Below are 21,609 nucleotides of genomic sequence, written 5' to 3' on the forward strand. Positions count from 1 at the left end.
TGTCCTTGGATGCTGTGTTGATTGAGGTGTGCTCCCCACCCTGTCATGGAAGCATCTGTTGTTATCACGTATTGTGGCACTGGGTCTTGGAAAGGCCGCCCTTTGTTTAAATTTGTACTGTTCCACCATAGAAGCGAGATGTATGTTTGGCGGTCTATCAACACCAGATCTAGAAGTTGACCCTGTGCATGTGACCATTGTGATGCTAGGCACTGTTGTAAGGGCCGCATGTGCAACCTTGCGTTTGGGACAATGGCTATGCATGAGGACATCATGCCTAGGAGTTTTAATACCATCTTTGCGTGTATCTTTTGTGTTGGATACATAACTTGTATCACCTTGTGAAAATTTTGAACCCTTTGTGGACTTGGAGTGGCTATCCCTTTTGTTGTGTTGATTGTCGCTTCTAAGTATTGCTGTGTTTGACACGGCAAAAGGTGTGACTTTGCATAGTTGATGGAGAAACCCAGTTTGTAAAGGGTTTGTATAACATAATCTGTGTGGTGTGAACACTTTGTTAGCAAGTTGGTTTTGATTAACCAATCGTCTAGGTACGGGAACACGTGTATTTGCTGCCTCCTGATATGTGCAGCTACTACTGCTAGACATTTTGTAAAGACTCTTGGTGCTGTTGTTATTCCGAATGGCAACACTTTGAATTGGTAATGCATTCCTTTGAATACGAACCTTAGGTATTTCCTGTGCGAGGGATGTATCGGTATATGGAAATACACGTCTTTTAGATCTAACGTTGTCATGTAGTCTTGCTGTTTCAGTAGTGGTATTACGTCTTGTAACGTGACCATGTGAAAGTGGTCTGATTTGATGTAGGTGTTTAGTGTTCTGAGATCTAATATTGGTCTCAGACTTTTGTCCTTTTTCGGTATTAGAAAGTACAGTGAGTAAACTCCTGTGTTCTTTTGTGTTTTTGGTACTAATTCTATTGCGTCTTTTTGCAGTAATGCTTGAACTTCTAGTCCTAGAAGGTCTATATGCTGTTTTGACATATTGTGTGTTTTCGGTGGGACTTTTGGAGGGAGTTGGAGAAATTCTATGCAATAACCATGTCGGATAATTGCTAAGACCCAAGTGTCTGTTGTTATTTCCTCCCATGATTTGTGGAACTGGCTTAGTCTTCCCCCCACTGGTGTTGTGTGAAGGGGTTGTGTGACCTGTGAGTCACTGTTTATTTTGAGGGGTTTTGGGACCTTGAAACTTTCCCCGGTTTCTTGGGAATTGGCCCCCTCTGTATTGGCCTCGAAAGCCACCCCTTTGATATTGTCCCTGGTAGGTAGGTGGTCTTGTTTGTGAGGTGCTGGCTTCTGTGGCTTGACCTCGAAACCCTCCGCTGAAAGTTGTTTTGCGAAATGTGCCAAATGTGCCTCTGCCCTGCGGGGAATAGAGTGCGCCCATGGCTTTGGCTGTGTCAGTGTCCTTTTTTTATTTTTCAATTGCAGTGTCCACTTCTGGGCCAAACAATTGCTGTTCATTGAACGGCATATTGAGCACTGCCTGTTGTATCTCAGGTTTGAAGCCAGATGTGCGCAGCCATGCGTGCCTCCTTATTGTCACAGCAGTATTTATTGTTCTTGCAGCTGTATCTGCTGCATCCATAGAAGAACGTATTTGGTTGTTGGAGATATTTTGCCCCTCTTCAACCACTTGTTTCGCTCGTTTCTGGAATTCTTTGGGGAGGTGCTCGATGAGATGCTTCATCTCGTCCCAATGGGCCCTGTCGTATCGCGCTAGGAGTGCTTGCGAGTTGGCGATGCGCCACTGATTTGCAGCTTGTGCTGCAACCCTTTTCCCAGCTGCATCAAACTTGCGGCTCTCCTTGTCCGGAGGTGGTGCGTCGCCTGATGTATGCGAGTTGGCTCTTTTACGAGCTGCTCCTACGACTACTGAATCTGGTGTCAGTTGTGATGTAATAAAAGCAGGGTCTGTGGGCGGTGCTTTGTATTTTTTCTCCACCCTTGGAGTTATTGCTCTGCTTTTAACAGGCTCCTTGAAAATCTGTTTAGCGTGCCTTAGCATTCCCGGGAGCATGGGAAGGCTTTGATAATGGCTGTGGGTGGAGGACAGGGTGTTAAAGAGGAAGTCATCCTCAATAGGCTCCGAATGTAGAGATACATTATGAAATTCGGCTGCCCTAGCTACCACCTGTGCATATGCTGTACTGTCCTCAGGTGGTGAGGGTTTCGTTGGGTACGACACTGGACTATTGTCCGATACTGGAGCATCATAGAGGTCCCATGCTTCCTGATCATCCTGGCGCATGGTGGTATGAGCTGGTGATTGTGGTGGAGCCTGTGCCGGTGATACATGAGTTGACTGTGGTGGAGAGGGTGGTGGAGTTACCCTCTTTACCACCTTTGCTTGTGGTGGCTTGTCTTGTTGTTGGAAGTCAAGTTTCCTTTTCCTTCTGATTGGGGGAAGAGTGCTGATTTTCCCTGTACCCCTTTGGATAAAGATCCGCTTTGCGTGTGATCTACCTCTGTAGTTTGTAATTCCTCCTCAAATCGGTGTCTTTTTAGTTGGGAGGACAGTGATTGTTCCTCTGAGTAGGAACTGGTTTTTGGTTCGGTTGTCGGGTGTTTTGGCACCGAAACCGTGTCTTTAGTTGTTTTCGGCTCAGACGAGATCTTTCTCTTTTTCGGTGTCTTGGCCTCTCGGTGCCGAGCAGCTTCGGTGCCGCTCTCTCTGTGTCGAGTAGCTTCGGTGCCGCTATCTCGGTGTCGAGCCTTTTCTGCACCACTCTCTCGGTCCCGAGAGTGTTGCGTGCCTGTGTCTCGACCTGAGTCGGACGACTTCGGCACCAGCTCGCCCTTTTTCGGTGCCGATGGACGGTCACCTACTTTATGGGTTATGCCATGGCCTGTTGGCAGTGGCGTCCCCTGGGCTTTGTCTGTTTTTCCGTGTGTTCTTTCTTTCGACATCTTACTCACGGTTGGTTGCTCGTCGACGTCGAATTCTTCGGAATCTGATTCGCGGATGGAGAAAGTTTCTTCTTCTTCCTTCTCCTCGAACCCTTGTTGTCCTGTCGGCGTGGAAGCCATCTGCAACCTCCTGGCTCTTCGGTCCCTGAGCGTTTTTCTCGACCCAAACGCGCGACATGCCTCACACGACTCTTCCTTGTGCTCGGGGGACAGGCACAAGTTACAGACCAAATGTTGGTCTGTATAAGGATATTTACTGTGGCATTTAGGACAGAATCGGAACGGGGTCCGTTCCATCAGTCTCGATGTTGCACGCGGTCGGGCCGACCAGGCCCCGACGGGGAATCGAAAATACCCCGAAGGGTTCCCGGAGCTCTTTAAGGCTTGGCGTCGATTTGCCCTAACTATCCCGATACCGAACGAAACAATACCGACAAATTTTCCGTTGATTCTGACTAACTTTCCGACCCGAAACATGGAGCGAAAAGGAACACGTCCGAACCCGATGACGGAAAAAAAACAATCTAAGATGGAGTCGACGCCCATGCGCAATGGAATCGAAGTGGGAGGAGTCCCTCGGTCTCGTGACTCGAAAAGACTTCTTCGAAGAAAAACAACTTGTAACACTCCGACCCAACACCAGACGGCGGACTATGCACAGCATGTGTATCTGCAGCTACACATGCCACCGAACATATATATATATTTTTTTTTTACTGGGAGCCACAGCAAATGGCCAGTAAGTCAAGGGAGCTGCAGGCCGAAAATGTTTGGGAACCACTGCCCCAGGACAATATCTGGCATATATAAGACATCCCTGACAACCAAAATGTCAGATCACATCTGGAATAAAGAGGACCGAAGGACTGCCTGCTGACCACTGAACCTGTTAAGAGGAGCTGCACCAACCGCTGGACTGCACCTGCTACTCCTTGGACAAGCAAAGAAGACTGTGCATCAGTGGCCTGGCTCATGGAAAAGTCACCCCTGAGCCCTAAACAGAAAAGGAGCACTCCAAGAGTCAGTCAGCTGACTCCTTGTTCCAGCACGAGGGACATAAGAGATTAAGGAGCCCATTCAGGCTGGTTGGTAGCCGCTTCCATCAAATCACTACCCGCCAACAAGCAAGAAGACTTCTCCTCTGCCCTCAAAGGCTGCACCAGAGTCGGGGTGAACAAGGAAAGTCAGAGTGGACATTGCTCACCCAGACAGACACTAGCCTTTGACAAAGGATACCACTGGACCTGCAGTAATCAGGAACCTCACCCATGAACCGAGGAGTATTCACAAGATTACCCACGTCAACTGCACAGCAACCAAAGCAATTTTCAGAATCCTCTACACCCAGAGCATCTTTCAGCATCCTGTATCCTCAGCATCAAAACCACTCCATTGATGTCTATTGCGGTGCTCGTTTAAATTGTGGAACTGGACTCAAGACTGCTTAGGTGGCTTGGTAACTGTCCAAATACTCCTTATCCCCCCCCCCCACCCCCCCACCCCTTTTCAATTCTCCAACCTTCTTTGTACTGAAACTGGTGGTACAGTCTAGCCAACTCCTAAAACAATCCAAAAGTTTCCAAATTGCCAATGCTTGTTTGTACTTTGAGTGAAAAAGCTAAGATTCACATTGTACTTAAAAATATATATCACCAGAACCCTCTGGTGGAGTTTGCGGACCTTCGTGTCAAAAAACTATTAAAAATATCCATACTTTTATAAACTGGTGCTGGATTTCTTTCATGCTGTGCGACTTTCTTATTCTGCCACTTGGTGCTTTCTAAATGCTTTACACCAACTCTTTTGTTTAACAAATTTACAATTCATTCAAAACATATTCAAGATAAAAATCAACATCAAGGCTTATAATAAAAAACAAAGAATAATAAAACATTAAGCCAACATGCTCGCTAGAGCTGACAGAGCAGGAGCTTTGCTCGCCCAGTAGATACGCCAGGAGTCTTAACTTAGAGCAGTACTATCCATACTTGCACAGTCAGATCTGCTATGCACGCCAGATTCAATTCATGCAGCATGCCACATACATTATAGGTCTTTATATAATACTGTCCTTAGTCCCTCTTGAGGACATTGGGCTATTCCTCGCTGAGGAGCATCTGCCCTGAGTTACGGACGAAACAATATGATATCAGTTTTCTGGCAAATGTTAAGACGCATAGCCCGGGTGTGCTACCGGCCGAGTTCTATAAGGCATACTCCTCTCAATCAGCACCCAAATTACTCACCCTATTTAAAGCCATAGCATTGTCACTGTTACCCCATACATTAAGGGAGGCCAATCTAGTCTCCCTTTTCAAACCGCAAAGACACGACCAGTCTACACTCCTACAGACCGTTAAGCACTCCTAAACACGGATTATAAAATATCAGCCAAAGTTTTGGCAATGAGACTGGCTCCACTGGTACCTGTGTTAGTTCATGAGGACCAAAACTGCTTTGCGGCAGGCCGCACAATGTCTCTCAACATCCGCAGATTCGTCCGGATACTGAGATCTGCCTCTTGTCGCTGGTCTTGCGGGTTATTTATTGATCATCTTGGAGAAAGCGTTTGACTCGCTGGAATGGCATTACCTTTTTGCCGTACTGCCGGGGTATGGCTTTTGCCCCCTGATTTATACAGCTGGTGAAATTCCTGTATGCGCATCCGTCGGCCAGAACCAAAATGAGGCGTCTTCTGTAGGCCCCCATTAACATCAGGAAGGGCACAAAGCGGGGTTGCCCCTTGTCCCCCCCCTGCTCTTTGCACTTGCAGTGGAACCACTGGCAGCCGCGCTACGCAAAGCGAGTCCGACTTGGGGAATACCGCAGGGGGGTTAAGACTCATGCGGTTTCTCTATATGCAGACGACATTCTAGTTTATGTCAGAGACCAGGCGGAGGACCCCGGCAATATAATACCATTGTTCAACACCCATGCAAGGGTGTCTGGTTTACAGGTAACTGGGCTTAGTCTTGTGTTTTCCCATTGTCATCCACTGTATCTGATTCGGGCCTAACTTCTATGACGCCTGCCCTCTCGTGGCAACCCAACACCTTCAGATACCTTGGAGTACAGGTATATCACATTGACACGGATATGTTTGACAGGAACCTGACGAAAGCCGTCTCGGGCTTACGCCGTCAAATGACGTTTTGGAAGTCGTTACTGCTGACAGTCATGGGAAGGGTGGCACTTGTCAAGATTATAGTACTGTCTAGACTATTGTATTATTTTGTGAACCTACCTCTCTACATATCAACCTTCTTCTGCTCTATGGAGCATGATGTGTGTAGCTTAGTCTGGAACACGTCTAACTGTAGAAAAGCCCTTTCCAAACTTTATTGCCCATTAACTTCGGGAGGCCTTTCGCTGCTGAATCTGGAGCATTATTACTTAGCTACGCAGCTACAGTGGGTGGCCCGCTGGTTCTCTTCGAGACAGCTAGCAGATACAGCAACTGATCGGGCAGCGTGGTCACGATGTAAACTACTTCTTTTATTTCATCCCTGTACCAAGTCTGTGGCACCCGAGCCCCTATTGCTGAAATTAGCCCATCTTTGTTTTTGCAGGTGCTGTCGCCTTACAAAGAAAGATTATTCCCTTAGCACCAGTCATTCCTCTCCTCTGGACGCAGGGAAGTGCATGTGTCAAGTCAGCAGCAGAATTCACAGATTGGCATGCCGCAGAGGTCTACACCTTGGGTGATCTGTACACAGCTGGCACCCTCCAAACTCATGACAAGTTAAGGGAGGCTACTGGTTTGGGCGAAGCTACCTTTCTTCTGCATGGCTCTATCGGGGGGCCTTGCAGCGGGCTTGGGGTGACATTGTGGTGGAACCCCAGACACACTACACGCTGCAATATATGGATGTCTTTGGAGAAGGGAGGCATATTGGACACTGGTTGGCAGACTCTCTAAGGTTGCATACATCCGGATCACTGGTGGCTCTTCGGGCGAGGTGAACGGGGGGCGTCCACAGACAAAGAATGGGTAACCATATTGGAAACTCCCACATGTGTTCCACGTAATAAGCTCTTTGAGTCACATATTGGATAAGTCGAACCGTATCCCTCATACTGGGGAAAATCAGATATTTTGCCCACACGGATGCCGCCTGCCCGCACTGTCAAAGCATAGGAGTAGAACATCTGCATATGCTGTGGTCGTGCCCCACTCTGAGCTATTACTGGGTCTAAATCTTAAAACGCTGAATGCGTTGTGTAGATCGACCCTTACAGCCGACATGGGAGGTGTGTATTCTGGGTTTCTTCCCTACAGGCAAGAAGCTGAAGGCCACGTCTCGCTTTTTGGATTTAGGGCTTGTGGTAGCCAAACACCTTATAACTCCCAAGTGGTGGGCTCCTGAGCCGCTGACATATGAGGCATCGGTGCACTCCTCGGTTTGAGCAAGTGCAGAGTATGTGGCTCTCCGGTATGAGGACGCTCTGGGACTGCGCAAGTATCCACTCGCGACACACTGGGAACTCGTTAGCGGATCTTTCAGCTCCATTGGCATGCGAGTCGGATCGGCTTGATTCCCCTGCTACAAGCACTAAGGACAGGTGTCAATGGCTACTCAGATTAACTATGTTACATGCCTGTATAAATGGATATGTTGAACAGACACTCCGGATTACAGGACCCCTATACTGTATGGAAGCCAACGGGCATGGATGTTAGAGGTCAGTGTCTTGAGCACTTGCGAGTTGTATAACAATCATGCAAAATTCTGTAATGTAGGTATGTGGAACTGTTTAGGCAGCATTTAGTTACTCCACACGTTCTTTGTTATGAATTGTAGTTAATTGCAAATGTGTGAGGCACGAGTATATCTCCTATGGTGTCATATGTTACACTATGAATGCAATAAAGATTTTTTTTTTATGGATTTCAATGTTCACATATGTATTCCCATCTATGTGCTGCTCCTAATCTTAATGCCACTGGCACTCACTGGGCCTTCACAATTTTTAGCTCAATCAGCTGTTCTTACACACTGAACTCTCTGTATTGATTTGTACTGTCTCTACTGATGCAGGTTACATTCTTAACTCCTATTAGCCCAAGCAGAACTGCTTAAGCGCAAAATTAATGCAGTAGTAAACAATACAAGACTTGAGTGGTGAAGGTTAAAGTTCTGCATTTTAATGCACCGCCGCCCTCCATGTCACTGTGTTGCCTTTATACCCCTATTTGGTGTCTTACACTGTGTAAACAATAGACATGAAATATCTAGCGTCACCAAGAGATCGGCGGCAGGCTTCGATGAGTGCCACACAAATTCTCCTGCAGTTTTTTTTTCCTGCAACCCCCCCTGAAAACAGGGAAGTGCTATTTTTCCCAAAAATGTGCAAGCATGTGAACTGGTTTGGGGTGACTTGTTTTCAATTGCCTATTTACCCTGTTCTGCAGACACAGCCTTTGTGGGGGGTGATGCTACTCACAGTCGGATAATGTTTCTCACAGCGGCGTAATCTCCAGCCTGGAGCACTCACAACAGATGCACTAAGATGTGAACTATACACACCTGGCTATGAACAGCCATAAACACAGTGACAAAGGGTGATTTTACCTAAAAGACACCTCTCGCCCTGAACAAGAGACTGGAGCCCACTTCACTCCCTCCACTCACCAAGTGGCAGTGCAACAGGAAAACTATTCAGCAGACCCTCTCAACAAAAGGACCTAATCAAATTTCCCTAAGACACTAGTCTTTCTTCTCTTCACCGTCTAGGTCTCCTGCATTGGTCCTCATACACTTCAATTGTTTGGAAAAACATCACCACCCCTTCTTGCGCACAAGAACAAACCAAAGGCTTTCAAAATGGAAACCCCAGGCCTTCATCACTCTGCTTCAGTTATACTTGGAAGGCATATACTACAACGGACGCATACACAAACGCATGCAATATACATTCAGATAGGATTAGGTGAAATGCATTGGTGTGACTCCCTCAGTCAGTATCAAAATACCTAATTGTGTGGGTGAGTGAACATAACTTTAATTACAGAAGAATCTTCAAACGAGACCTCTTAGGATTATTGTTACTGACAAAGAGGTCAAATCTTTGACCATATGAAGTTAATATAGTATCAGTGTTCATAGTTTTGGTCTATTTTCACTGTACAAACGTGCCCACCACCATATGTGAGCACCCCTTTTATCAGTAAAGTGCTGTAAACACAGGATGGTGATACTTGACATTTGTCTTAATGTTTGGGGTTTTCCATCAATAAACTTGAAGAAACTGATTGTTTTTTTTTTTACCTATACAGCTATTGAAAATAATTCACTGCCAATGTCAAACTGCTTGTGAGTCACGCAAGTTGCGTCGCTCTGCGTTCCGCTGATTCTATAGTTTTCAGAAATATCCAGGGTTCGGAGGTTCCACTGGATGCAAGACGACCACAGACCCAAATACTTTAGACATTGCCCCTCGTAATCTTCCCCCAGTCAGCGCGTCAGTCACTGTTCTGGACCATGGAAAACCCATACATCTGACAATTACAACCTCAGAAAATTTAGGGATCTAGCGTTGGTAGGAATATGTTCCTCTGTGAGGAAAACTTGAAGAAAACAATCACATTTATTATACTGGGGGGAGGATGAAGTGTTAAATATATAGAGCTGTGGTGGGTTTACATACAGCACAGAACAGTCACCCAAAAGACAGCCGTAAACCAGCATTATGCCTGCAGTTGCTTTCCAAATGTCAATGATTTGCTGTAGGTAAGTTCAGTAGTTTTTGTGAAGTGAAGGTTAAAAAAAACTTAATATTTCAAGCACGTGGAAATCCTCACAGGTGATTAGCACTTGCTAAAATCGACGTAACATCTTCAGGGCCAACAGTTCTCAAGATGAGATCCAATTGGCTGAATCCACATCAAAGATGTGGTGGAAGCCATTTTTGACTTGAGACTTATTCTTTGCCCTGAAACAAATTATATAAAGGATACTCTCCCACGCCATAGACTTGGTGGTGGGGTTCTCCTCCGGCCAAAAACTTTATTTTAATTTTTACCACAAATCTATTGTGAATATGTGAATGTACAGTCAGAAGAGGAAAACGTGTGGGATCCAACGAGACACCAAAAAAGAAAAAAACACCACACTCTCAAAGATCCTAACAGGTGCAGTGCGTATTTAAAAATATAATAAATAAAGGGAGGAGGGCTGGTTCGCTAATATATAGGGGAGGGCCCCCTCCAGGAATGGTAATTTGCAAAAGGGGAAGTGGTGTGCAGCCCCTTTCCACAAGCTTTTGACAGGCCCAGGGGGACAGCAACAATGGGGCAACTCAGAAGAGGCCCCAGGGACCCCAATCCCTAAAGACTGATAATATATAGAATAGGGGGCAAGCAAACTGCTCCCCTAGCTGATGATCAGCCCGGGGACCCGATCCCCAAGGGCCAGAAACGGTTGTAGAGTCCCAAGTAGCTTGTTGAAGGGACACTGCTGTTTTTTGCCCAGGAGAGTGCTGGCATTCCCTTATCACACTCTTCTAGACAGAAAACTCATCTTTAGCCCTTGCCCGGCAAAATGGAAAAAAAAAAAAAAAAAAAAAAAAAAAGCTGCTCATGCCCAGGCAGAAGCAAAAAAAAAGGGTGCCAGCTTCTGCCAGCACTCAATATGTTGCTGAACAGGAAAGCCAGGTAGCCTGGGGCTCTCCCAGTAGCCCCCAAAAGGAGGGATTGTGGCTGCCTCAGGTGGGCACCCACCAAGATTTTAATAACTGCCCATCTCCCACCAGGGGAGCCAAGTAGAAGATGCAGGGACCCTAGGGCGGACCCCATCATAAAAAAAAGATGTGTGTGTGGGCACCAAATAAAGGGGGAAAAAATGTATCTTGTGGTGTCCTCAGGTAGAGATGGTTTGGATGGGTAAGTATCTTGGTCATTATCTGGGATGGGATCAGGATCATAAAGGTCCCATGGATCTACTGTCTTCTTGCAAATAAGAAGTGTGTCGGAGAAGGCAATGGTGGAGGGCTGGGGTGGGGTGGGGAGAAGAATGAGGAGGTACTTGCTTCTCCTTTTGCACCTTTGCTTGTGGCTGTGCAGTGTCCAGTTCCTCTTTGAATGCCAGCTTTCTTTTTGTTTTTAAAGGAGGTGCCTTTAATAATCCTTCCGGTCTCTTTATGGATGTGTATTCTAGATTGTCACTCATCCATTTTTTGTAGAATGGGCTCAATGTCAGACTCTTCCTCAGAGGTTTTATGGTTCTCTTAATTCCTTGGAAAGTCCTAGCTCCTCTGTATATGATATCTTTTTCGGTTCCGAAGCGTGTTTTTTCAGTATCGAAAATGTTGTGGAAGGTCTTGGCTCCAAACTGGACTTTCGAATTTTCGACTCCGAAACTTGGGGTTTCCTGCTGGAGTCCGAAATGGAGCCCTTTCTAGTTTTACTCGACTCCGAAGGGGATGGAGGAGTGGCCTTTTTCGGCACCGATCCCGAAGGTCGGTCGCAGACGGTCTTTGCTTAGGCCAAATCATGGCCTTCCGGCAGTGGTGTACCCAACGCCTTAGGATGTTTCTTGTGTGGGTGTGCAGGGGCAGACGTACTCACATGCTGGCCAGCTGTGATGGGTCTGTCGTTGCAAACCAAATGCTGGTATGTATAGGGGTACTTCACGTGGCACTGAGGGCAGAATCGGAACAGAGTCCGATCCATCAGGCCCTCCATGTGGTAGGCCCGAGTTGGGCACACGTCCCACAAAGGGCTTACAAAGTGATTTTCCGACAGTACTACTGGTTCGATGCTAGATGGAGAACACAAACGAAACAATACAGACGAAAAGGAAGGTTTTCTAAAGTTCTCCAAATCGAAATCTCGGAGTGAGAGGAAACACGTCCGAACCCGATGGCGGAAAGAAAACAATCTAACAATGGAGTCGATGCCCATGTGCTATGGAACAGAAAGGAGTCACTCGATTCAGTGACTCCGAAAAAAGACTTATTTGAAGGAAAACAACTTGTAACATTAGCTCTGGTCTTTCACTTGCTGAGAATACTGCAAAGGACCCAAAGCAGGCTATTTATTATACACTGCAATTAACTAATGGCGGTGGCTGTAGGAAGCTGGATCAGTATATACTACACAAAAATGAGGTATAGTGTGCACAGAGCCCATGGGTTCCACAGAGGCCAAAATAGATAATGCTAATGCTCTCTTCTGTGGTTGTGTGATTGAGCAGTTAGACGTATCAGAGGGCAGTCCAAAGCATTTGTTGTACACAGTCAAGAAATGAGGCACACACAGTGATTAACTCCAGGCCAATGGCTTATATAGCAAAAACTATAGTTTGTTACTTTATTTTTAAAACCAGGTGGTCTTTGTTGCATGTAAGTACAGTTGTAAACAGCATACGTTTTTAATGTAGTTTGTTTGGTTTTTGCAAATAAAGCAGTTTATAAGTAACTGTCCTGGGAAACCAAAGGCTGGACAGATATAGTGCGTGGTGGACATTGCTGGACAGTCAATCAGATTTCCCAAGGCCAGTGGGCAGCGGGTGCAGGGTCCTCCTTGGGCGTCTGGTATCTTTGTCAGATCCGGTGGGAGAGGCCTCTGGGAGGGGGACACTTCAGAGCTCTGGACACTTTAGGGGTGGTCCTAGCTGCAGTGGTCACTCCATGTTTTACCATATTTTCCCGCCTGACCTGCTGCCAAAAGTGGCACCTCTACTAGCTGGAGTGCCCTCAGCCCTTTAACAAGCTGCCTGAGCCTTTGAGGCTCACCGCCAAGTGTTACAGTTCCTTGAGTGGTGTTTAGCATCTCCACCCAGAGCAGGCTTTGTTCACCCCACGGGGTCAAGAACTTGTCGGTTAGCAGCAGGCTGGCACAGACTGGTCAGCCTTAGACTGAAGGTTTAGGAAAAATACAGGGGGCATCTGTAAGATGCACTCTGTGTGCATTGTAAAATAAATCCAACACTGGCATCAGTGTGGGTTTAATGAGCTGAGAAGTTTGATACCAAACTTCCCAGCCTTTAGTGAAGCCATCATGGAGCTGTGGAGTTTGTAATGACAAACTCCCAGCCACTTAATTTCACCACACTGCACTTACAATGAGCAAGAACGGACTTAAGACACTGTATGGACATACTGCTCATGCAGCTATGCCCTCAACTGTGGTATAGTGCACCCTGCCACAGGCAGTGGGTTGCGATCATGGCAACCCGGTGCCATGTCAACTTGACCTTTTTCTCCCCACCCGGACACACAATCTGCAATGGCGGTGTGCATGTGCTTGGTGAGGGGTCCCTTAGGGCACATTACATGCTGCAGCCCTTAGGGAACCTCACGGGTCACAGAGCCCTTGCTACCACTGGTACCTTTTACATGGGGTTTGTCTGTGTGCCAATTGTGGAAACAATGGTACGGTTTTAGGTAAAGTACAGTGGCGCTGGGGCTTGGTTAGAAGGAACCCAGCAAAAGTAAAATAACAAATAAATAAAAAAGGGGGGGTTGTATTTTTGTTGTTTTTTAACCCTGACAAAAGGGGCCCTTTCCTACAGTGTCACAACAATTTACAGCATGAGGTAGAGGTGTAAATATCAGACTATGGTTTTCACAAACCAACAAGTTATCACCAAAAGGATTTTGTGGTTTGGTATTTGTGAGAGACTAAAGAATGAGGACTTAGTATGACCTTTGTTTGCATCTTCCTTTGTCATTGAGAATTAGCAAAGCCAGGCAGATTTTACACTTGGCTTGCCAAATTCCATCTGGTACCGACTGAAGAGCTGCCCAAGGAGCACACTGGTTACTGGGAACCTGTATTAATACCCAATAGGACTGTTTAAAGACATTCAAAATCAACATACAGTACTATTTGCAGGAAGCACTGGAAAATATTCTATGGAGTCCATCTGTAAGTCACCTGGTGGCAACAATGCAATGAGTATCTTGCGCTTGTGTGCCTGGTAGTGTTGGTAGTAGGGTAACATCAGCTAATTGTGTGGGCGTGTGCATTTGAACCCAGCCAGTTCATTAATTCTTATGTTGACTGTTATAAGAGCAAACGTACACCCAAAAGGTTATCATACTAAAAAGGAAGACAGTGAAAGTTTAGGGTAGTAAATCAGTTCACAAAATGAAGAACCATGTGTTTTAGAGTCTGGCCAAGAACAGACCAGCAATTTTCTTCTTTAGAAACAAAGGCAATACAGTTCCAAATCATTAACGACAGCACAGAAAAGGAGGGATCACTAAAGCAAACAAGGTACTATGAAAATATTCTGACTCTCGAGCAAAGATTACAAGTACCCAACTACATGTCACTTCAGTAAAGATCAATGATGCCAAGCACAGCGGACAAATTAGTCTCCTGACACCGCCGTCATCTCTAACCAGCCAAAGGTCATACAGTGCAGTAGTAATGACTGACTGCTATAATGTGCCATTACAAAAAATACACACAGTATGGCCATCACAGAAGATATTGTTCACTTGCACAAATCTTCTGAGCTGGCCAGCAATCTGACCTTCCAGATTTAAAATCATTAATATAGGAAAGCAGATATTTGATATGGAACACTCAAGTAGGCATGTGAAACTAATCCTATTCATAAATGCTCCTAATTTCTGCATCAGTCTCCTATCTCTCCAAGCCTTTCCAAATACCACCATAAATCTCTCCCTAAAAGCGACAAAAGCTGCAGTTTTTGCCTCTGCCACGTTCTACTTTGACATTCCAAAGATCTGTTTTTTAGGCTGAACATAGCAGCACGCGCAAGTGCTGCTTTTCTGACGTGTTGGCATGTATTTGGGCTTTTAACCACGCCCACTGCACGTGTATTACTCATTCGTGGGCTTGCCTTTCAAAAATCCTTTCTTTTCGTTTTGGCAGTTTTGTTCCCACCTTGGTCATCAACCCTGTTACATGGATAATTACACTTTTGTGATAACTTTGACTGCGATGGAACTTTTTTGCTTTTGTCTCTCTCCTTCGCACTCACCGAAGCGATTTGATTCGGCTCGCTTATGTCAACTGTTTTACTTTATATTTTCAGCTTGTGTGGCAAGAAAAGTCCAGATAGGAATTTACAACGCTAATAGCTCTAACCTGAGCATACGCAAAAACCATTGCATTACAAATCTTTGTTTTACACTGCCAGCATAGTCACATCATAAAGAACTTGTTAAATGTTTGGGTGCTGGGGGGGGGGCGGTGGGGTTGGGGGGTGGGGGGGTGTCGGGTCAAGAGAAGAATCATGCTGCTAATAATTTGCATCAGTCAGCAAATGGGGGGGGGGGGGTCACAAACTGGGGGATCACAAACATCTTTTGTTATTGATATCCTGGGTGGAAAATGAATGAATGAATAAAATAAAATGTATAAAGCTCAAACAGTTGCTCCAATAGGGAGCTCCCGGGCGCTAACAGGACTATGCAATATTAAAACAAATGCAGAAGGAAAGACAAAACATCCCGTAAAAAGGTCTCAGGAGAAAAAGAAATCAAAATTAAATTCTTCTAAGATACGTTTTTAGATGTCTCTTACATTGAGTCGCATAGGACGCTCATCTGATCTGGTAAGAGAATCCACAGTTTCGGGGCCACAAAAGAAAAGGAACGCCCATCTGCTCTTGCCGGTCTGATTTTGGGAACGCAGAGCAGGTTCTACCTGGCTGAGGGAAGGGCTCTGCGTGGAAGATTTTGCTTGGTTCTATCCCTAATGTATAAGGATCTCTCTGACAGCCCAAAATGTTAGTATCAGAGTTTTAAATTAAATTATTTGTTTACTGGGGGCCAATGTAGGCTCGTTTTGGACTTTCAGTCAAGAGAGATTAAGGAGATTATTCAAAGCATTTTAAGACTTAGATGCCATTTTAAGAATGTGAGGTGGACATGGATCATTTGGGCCTTCAAGAGTTTCTTGAAAGAGGGCAACGGACTATAAAATAGATTAGGACCAGATTTCTCCAACGCTAGACCTTATCAATGAGGAAAATTAGAGTATATGTAAAGTACCTTTTCATGGAGGAAAAAAAAAAAAAAAAAAGATAATTTGTCAACAAATTCTGGAGAGGTTGGAATAGCTTGAGATGGAGCCTGAGGCACAATTAAAGAGCCCACAATTTTTAAAATTGTACAAGGTGCACTATCGGTTTGTTGTTTTCTTTCACAAACAGTAAAGCTTTAGTTTTTCTTTTTTTATAAATGCTTTTCCTGAACTGTTTGAAGTCAGTTTTATAACTGAGTTTATCTTCCTCCCAGAAGCTATGTTGCCATTTTCACTCTAGAACTTTGCAGATATGTTTTTCCGCTTTGAGGGAAGCTTAAAACCAAGGTGCCGAAGGGGACAATCTCCTATTTTTAATAGATCTCAGAGGTAACAAATCATCAAGAGTGCCCTTAAAATTAGTATCAAAGCATAGAACAGCTGATTCCATATAGTCATGGTAGTCGACTGCTTGTCAAGAGCAGGCTGAATTAAAAACCACATCAGTCAAAGAATTGCATGGACGGTTGGCGATGATTTTAAAGGCTTATGGTCCTGGCAAGAGAGCTGCCTTAAACTAAAAGGGACTTAGCAGTGATCTGTCCAGGCCAGAGGCACAGGGGAGTCAACAACCAAAGAAGGAAGTTAGAAAATATGACCTTCAGCATGTGCCGGTCTTGGGGGGGGGGGGGGGGCTTGACTTTTTGGAAAAAAGGTTAACATTTTAAAGAGTGCCCCTAAACACTTGAGCAGCTTTACAATTACTGTCATCAATGTGAAAATGACAATCCCCTAGCAGAAAAAAGTTGTCATATTGGAGACAGAGATGCATAGCTGTTGTGGCTATAGGTCCACTGAACTTAGTGTCTGGATCAGGAGGGCAATAAATCAGGACACTCAAAAGAGAAAAGGTTTCGTAAGTTTTAATGGACAAAAAGAGGGGCTATGAACTCTGCACTCGATCCAGATGGTGGCCGACGCAGAATAACTTGGACCAGTAGATAATGGCGAGCCATTGTCATGCAGTTTTTTTGTAAATAAAAAAAGCTTACTGCAAACATTAGTGATGATATCAATGTTATCAAAGATGTCATCAAGTGCTGTAATTTGTGGGGTAATTAGCAGTACACGATAATCCAACCACTGCCTTGCAAGGCCAAAGGCCATGCATGTGGCGGTTGGCCTGGCCCTGAGGCCAACCCCTATAAGCACCCAACCTTGCACCGTGCACGGCCTTCGCCCACGCGTGACAGGGGTCGCACGCAAAGGCCTGGCTTGCGGCCAACCCCACAGTGTGCACTGCCCTTTCTCCACCCAATTATTTCTTTCTACAGTTTTGTTTCATCAGATTGCATTTCATTTCAAAAAGTTTCCTCTACTTTCCTAAACCTTCCAAGAAAAATGATCCTTAAATTAAACCGTCCAACAGATGACCCTTTATTTTTCCCAAAATGGACCCTCCCCTTACTCTCCATCAATAGTATGCTTCTTTGCAGCCTACGTTGAATCGCACACGTTTTTGTTCTTCTATATTATTGTATTTCTACCTAATCGCTTCTAGGTTCTGTTAATCCCACCTATCATTGGTATGAACAGACATAGCCCCCAATAACGATCGATCCCAAAGCTTATTTACATTAACCACACAGAATCCACAGTAACCACATTTTTTTTTTATTAAGAGCACACTACTAATCCCTGAATTAAAAAGTAACCTTGCATTCAGAAGAGAAATGCCTTTTGGCCTAAAGTACCCTCAGTGCCAAAGTAAAAATTCAGAACACATTTGAAAAATAACAGTTGGAAAGTTCCGCCTTCAGCACTTACTCTACGGGGGAACCACAACTGTGCTGGGGCTTGGTCTGAGGCTTTGAAGGCCCTCAGATGGGCAGACAGGTTGACGCTGGGAACCCCACTGTGGCAGGTAGTCTCCTGCAGGTGGTGGCCCTGTGTGGCTTCTTTATCTGGGACACCATTGGCATCTCAAATTTAAGGGATGTTCAACACAACAGGACGTGCAAATCCTTCTGAGATTGATAGAGTGAGTACAAAGTGCATCAAATGCAGTTATTTCAGTATTTGAAACTCTGCCACTCCATCATGCTAATTATACAAGCAAATGATGATATTCCGGAGTTCTCCCCATTGAGGCCAAGCTTCTCCTTGCAAATGTTAAGGGGCATAAAACTGACATAAGATGCTACTGAGGAACTTACATGGAGTAGTACGGAGTCCTTGAGAGGGGGAAACTCCAAGCTTGATAAGGGTGATTAGCGAGGGGCTTAGGAGGCCCCTACTGAGACGGTAATTGCCTTGCAGTTCAGGCATTTACAACTAAAGTTGCTCCACTGCGTACTATACTCCACAAGGGTTCAGCATGGGACTAGATGGGGGTGCTTGAGACGTGAGGACTCCCATATCAAACTTTCTGGCATTGTCCTGATCTTTCCCATTTCTGGGATTTGGGGAAGGACCCTGGCTCGACAAATGTGGTGGGTCTATTAACTGAGTGTTTCTGCATAATGATGTGTTTAACTACTGCTCATGAAGCTGCGTATTGTGCATACAATATACGGAGCACCGACTTCAGTTTGGTTGTAACAATCAATACAATGTTCAACACCCCCCTCCCCCAACCACCCAAAAATTTGGAAAGTTCAATTGGTGTAAGGTCTAAATAGAGCTCACACTACATAAAAATCACTTATAATATGTATTCTCTGTATGCAGTGCCCCATTGTTAAAAAATGCAGTCCAAATGCACTGTTTTCTGTGCAAATTTTCAGTGTTTAATAATACGTCCAGGGCACACATGTGAACAGTTTAAGTCAGACCACACCAATTCATGAACAAAGCACCTTCTGAAAATACACTATTTTTCACTGTGTTTAAATATAATCTAGAAATAAAAAAAAGAGAGTACCTTTTTCAATCTAAGCACTTCAAGTCGACATACTGTGAAGTGGAGACAATGAACTGCATGTCAGCTGTAAAAGCTAAAAAATAAAAATAAAAAAAACTGGCCAACCAATACTATCAAAATCGGATTTAACAACTTCACTGACCTGACACTTTCTTGGCAAATATTTCATTTACTAAATTAAAAATTGGATATTCACACAAGATTTACAAAAATTGAAGATTAAAACCAAGATTAAACGATTAAAAGCAGTCCTGCAATAGTATTGGCCTCCTGAAAGTACATACAAAAATTAATACAATATTTAAGAGAAAGAGTACCTACTAAGGTGACCCAGCTTGTCGTGGCGAAGGAACTGTTCAGTCGGGTAATTATTTCACACTTTTTTCATGTCTTCCTTATGAAGACTAATTAAGCCAAAATGTACCACTGCTTTTGCAATGTTACTTTCTTTCCTTTCCCTGCAGTATCATAATCCTCTGTTAAAATAAATAATCTCAATATACTTTTGAGAAAGAATTTCCAAAATCAAAAGACAGAACAGCAAAGCAAAACCAAACCAGGATGAAGCAGCCATTTTGGACTGGAGAAAACAGCTTACAGAAAAATCTTTTTCAAATCGTTTTCTAAAGAAGAAAAATACACAGGCCTGATAGGATTCATACTATGAAAATTCTCATGGCTTAGTCAAGCACTGAACAAGGTCGTAACAATGTGCACCTTAGTAAGTCTAAGCCATACACTTCAGGTCTGTTGCAAAAGCTCCTTTCCCTCACCAGTCACTATTAAGACAAGCATTTGCAATGCAGTAGGTCTCGCATTTGTGAGTTAGAGCTATTGGTGCTGTAAATGACAATGTCTTACATGTGTGTTTTGGTTTGGAGTGTGGTGGATGTGTGTCAGGTGCCACAGCCACCCTCTAAGGCCAGTCACTGGAGGAGAGAGTTTTGCCCCATTGCTACAGACTTGCTGCAATACCCTAGAGATGCAACCCTTTGCAGTGTGTTTACCTAAACGTTTATAGCACCAAATAAACCACAAAGAGATACCTCGGTGTCATTTAACCCAGAGAACGAGGGTGTCAAAAGAACAGCAAAGAAAAAGGGGCAGTTGTATATTTCTATGTATTACACTTTTAACTGAATTATTTCTCTACATTGGCAATACCAGCCTAACGTTTAAAAATATTGACTGTATGCAAAAAGAATAACAGAAGATGCAGCTTAACTGAACTAGAGGCTTCATATAGGTGCAAATTGGTGAAACAGAGTTTCAATGGTAGATGAGACAGGATAGGTTCCAGAGATGCAATAATCTGTGGCCTTGGGTAAGTGTTTTAAATGGTGATACAGAAGGGCTGGTACTCTGTATTCATTTAAAGCACTTTCTTGGGTTAGTCTCATGACAGCCCTAGGCTCAGGACTGGACTCTCTAGAACAGATGTGTACCTTTTCTGTGCATACATTTGTGCACTGGATGATGGTTTTGAAGTGAGAATTCTCTGTTGGGGCGGCTATTCAAAAGTTTAAGTCTTGGCCTTGCCATCTGGACCACTCAATAAGAGTGGTAAGCCTGCGTTTGGAAGAAAGTGTTTTTTTTTTGCATAGATCAGTGGTGCCCAGTGAGGCTCCTACAGGGCTGGTTGATTGGCATTTTTTCGGGCTATGAAAAAGATTCAAATATATGTTTTTCTTGGGAATCCAAGATAGGTCAAGAGCCCTGTCAGAGTTTCTTGGTAGCCACATAAGATTTTTTTTTGTTTTTATAAACAATTTGTATTACATTTGAGCAATGTATACACAATATCAACTACCCACCTATTTCAGCACAATCATTGACCATCAACCTTTGGGTAAACCACCTTAAGATTCCAGCAGTCATATCCGGAGGCTTACAATGTTGCCCAACCACTTACCCCACACCTTGACATGTTTACGAGAGAATCCCCCTGCTTCATAAACTATTTTCTCTCGCCGCACAAACCATTCCACCAACTTCCTCCACTGGGAGAGGGTCAGGGGGCTTAATCATTTTCCAGCATGCTGCAATGTATGTTTTAGCCACTGAGAGCCATACACAAAAATATGTGCTCCATTCTCATGCCTACTATACCTTCTATTACACCAAAAAGCACCATTTGTAGAGCCAACGGGACCTCCCATCCCAAAATCTCAGTAAGTTCTGTCAATATCGCAACCCAACAGCGCTGGACAGAGGGGCATTCCCATATCATATGGTAAATCATCTGGGGGCTGCTTCACATTTAGGACAAGCAGGATTAGGGAGAATCCTGGCTCAATGTAACCCGGTGGGTGAGACGTATACCTATATAAATAATAATAATATGACTGTATGATTATGAGGCGTGATGAGATGGTGCTAGTCCTCGGAGCCATCAATGCATCCCGTCAATCTTCATCTTTCATCTGTCCCAGCTATCGTTCCCACTTCGCTCTAATATGGTTTAGGTCTCCTGGTGCATTGTTAATTGGCATTTTATCTAACTGGACTACTCCCCCCCTCGCCCATACTTATAAAATTGTGTGTGTGACAGGTGGTTATTTGCCTGCAGCTCCAGAAAGGAAAACGTGTGCGCCGTGCCAGATGTCACCCAATTGTGATATACCCAGCTGGTTCCATTTGGTAAATCAGAGGGCTGCTGTTTCTTTCAGCCAGGTACCCCTCCAAAGGGCAGGGGGGTGCTGTTAGGTCAGAACAGCCGTCCACAGAGTGTGCCTCAAGACCATTCACCAGGAGAAGAACACCATTCTTGTTCCTGGAGCCAGACCGTGGGGAAATCGGCGAACCAT

The 21,609-nt window shown here is 44.6% G+C and overlaps 2 protein-coding genes across 12 annotated transcripts in view; both read right to left on the reverse strand.

Moving 5' to 3' along the window:
* CPNE1 (copine 1) overlaps positions 1-21,609 on the reverse strand; it is a 797,848-nt gene that overhangs the window by 728,282 nt on the left and 47,957 nt on the right. The gene's annotated exons all lie outside the window — the stretch shown is intronic.
* Positions 1-21,609, reverse strand: part of RBM12 (RNA binding motif protein 12) — a 56,166-nt gene that overhangs the window by 26,400 nt on the left and 8,157 nt on the right. Inside the window, exon 1 of one of the 2 annotated variants that reach the window (XM_069243855.1) lies at positions 18,803-18,883. The exons of the other annotated variant lie outside the window; for it this stretch is intronic. The gene's annotated coding sequence lies outside the window, so the exon portion shown is untranslated. Of the gene's footprint in view, positions 1-18,802; positions 18,884-21,609 lie in introns of those variants that run through there. 2 annotated transcript variants of the gene reach the window in all.

The sequence above is a fragment of the Pleurodeles waltl genome, chromosome 7 (assembly GCF_031143425.1).
Source record: "Pleurodeles waltl isolate 20211129_DDA chromosome 7, aPleWal1.hap1.20221129, whole genome shotgun sequence".
NCBI classification, from domain to species: domain Eukaryota; kingdom Metazoa; phylum Chordata; class Amphibia; order Caudata; family Salamandridae; genus Pleurodeles; species Pleurodeles waltl.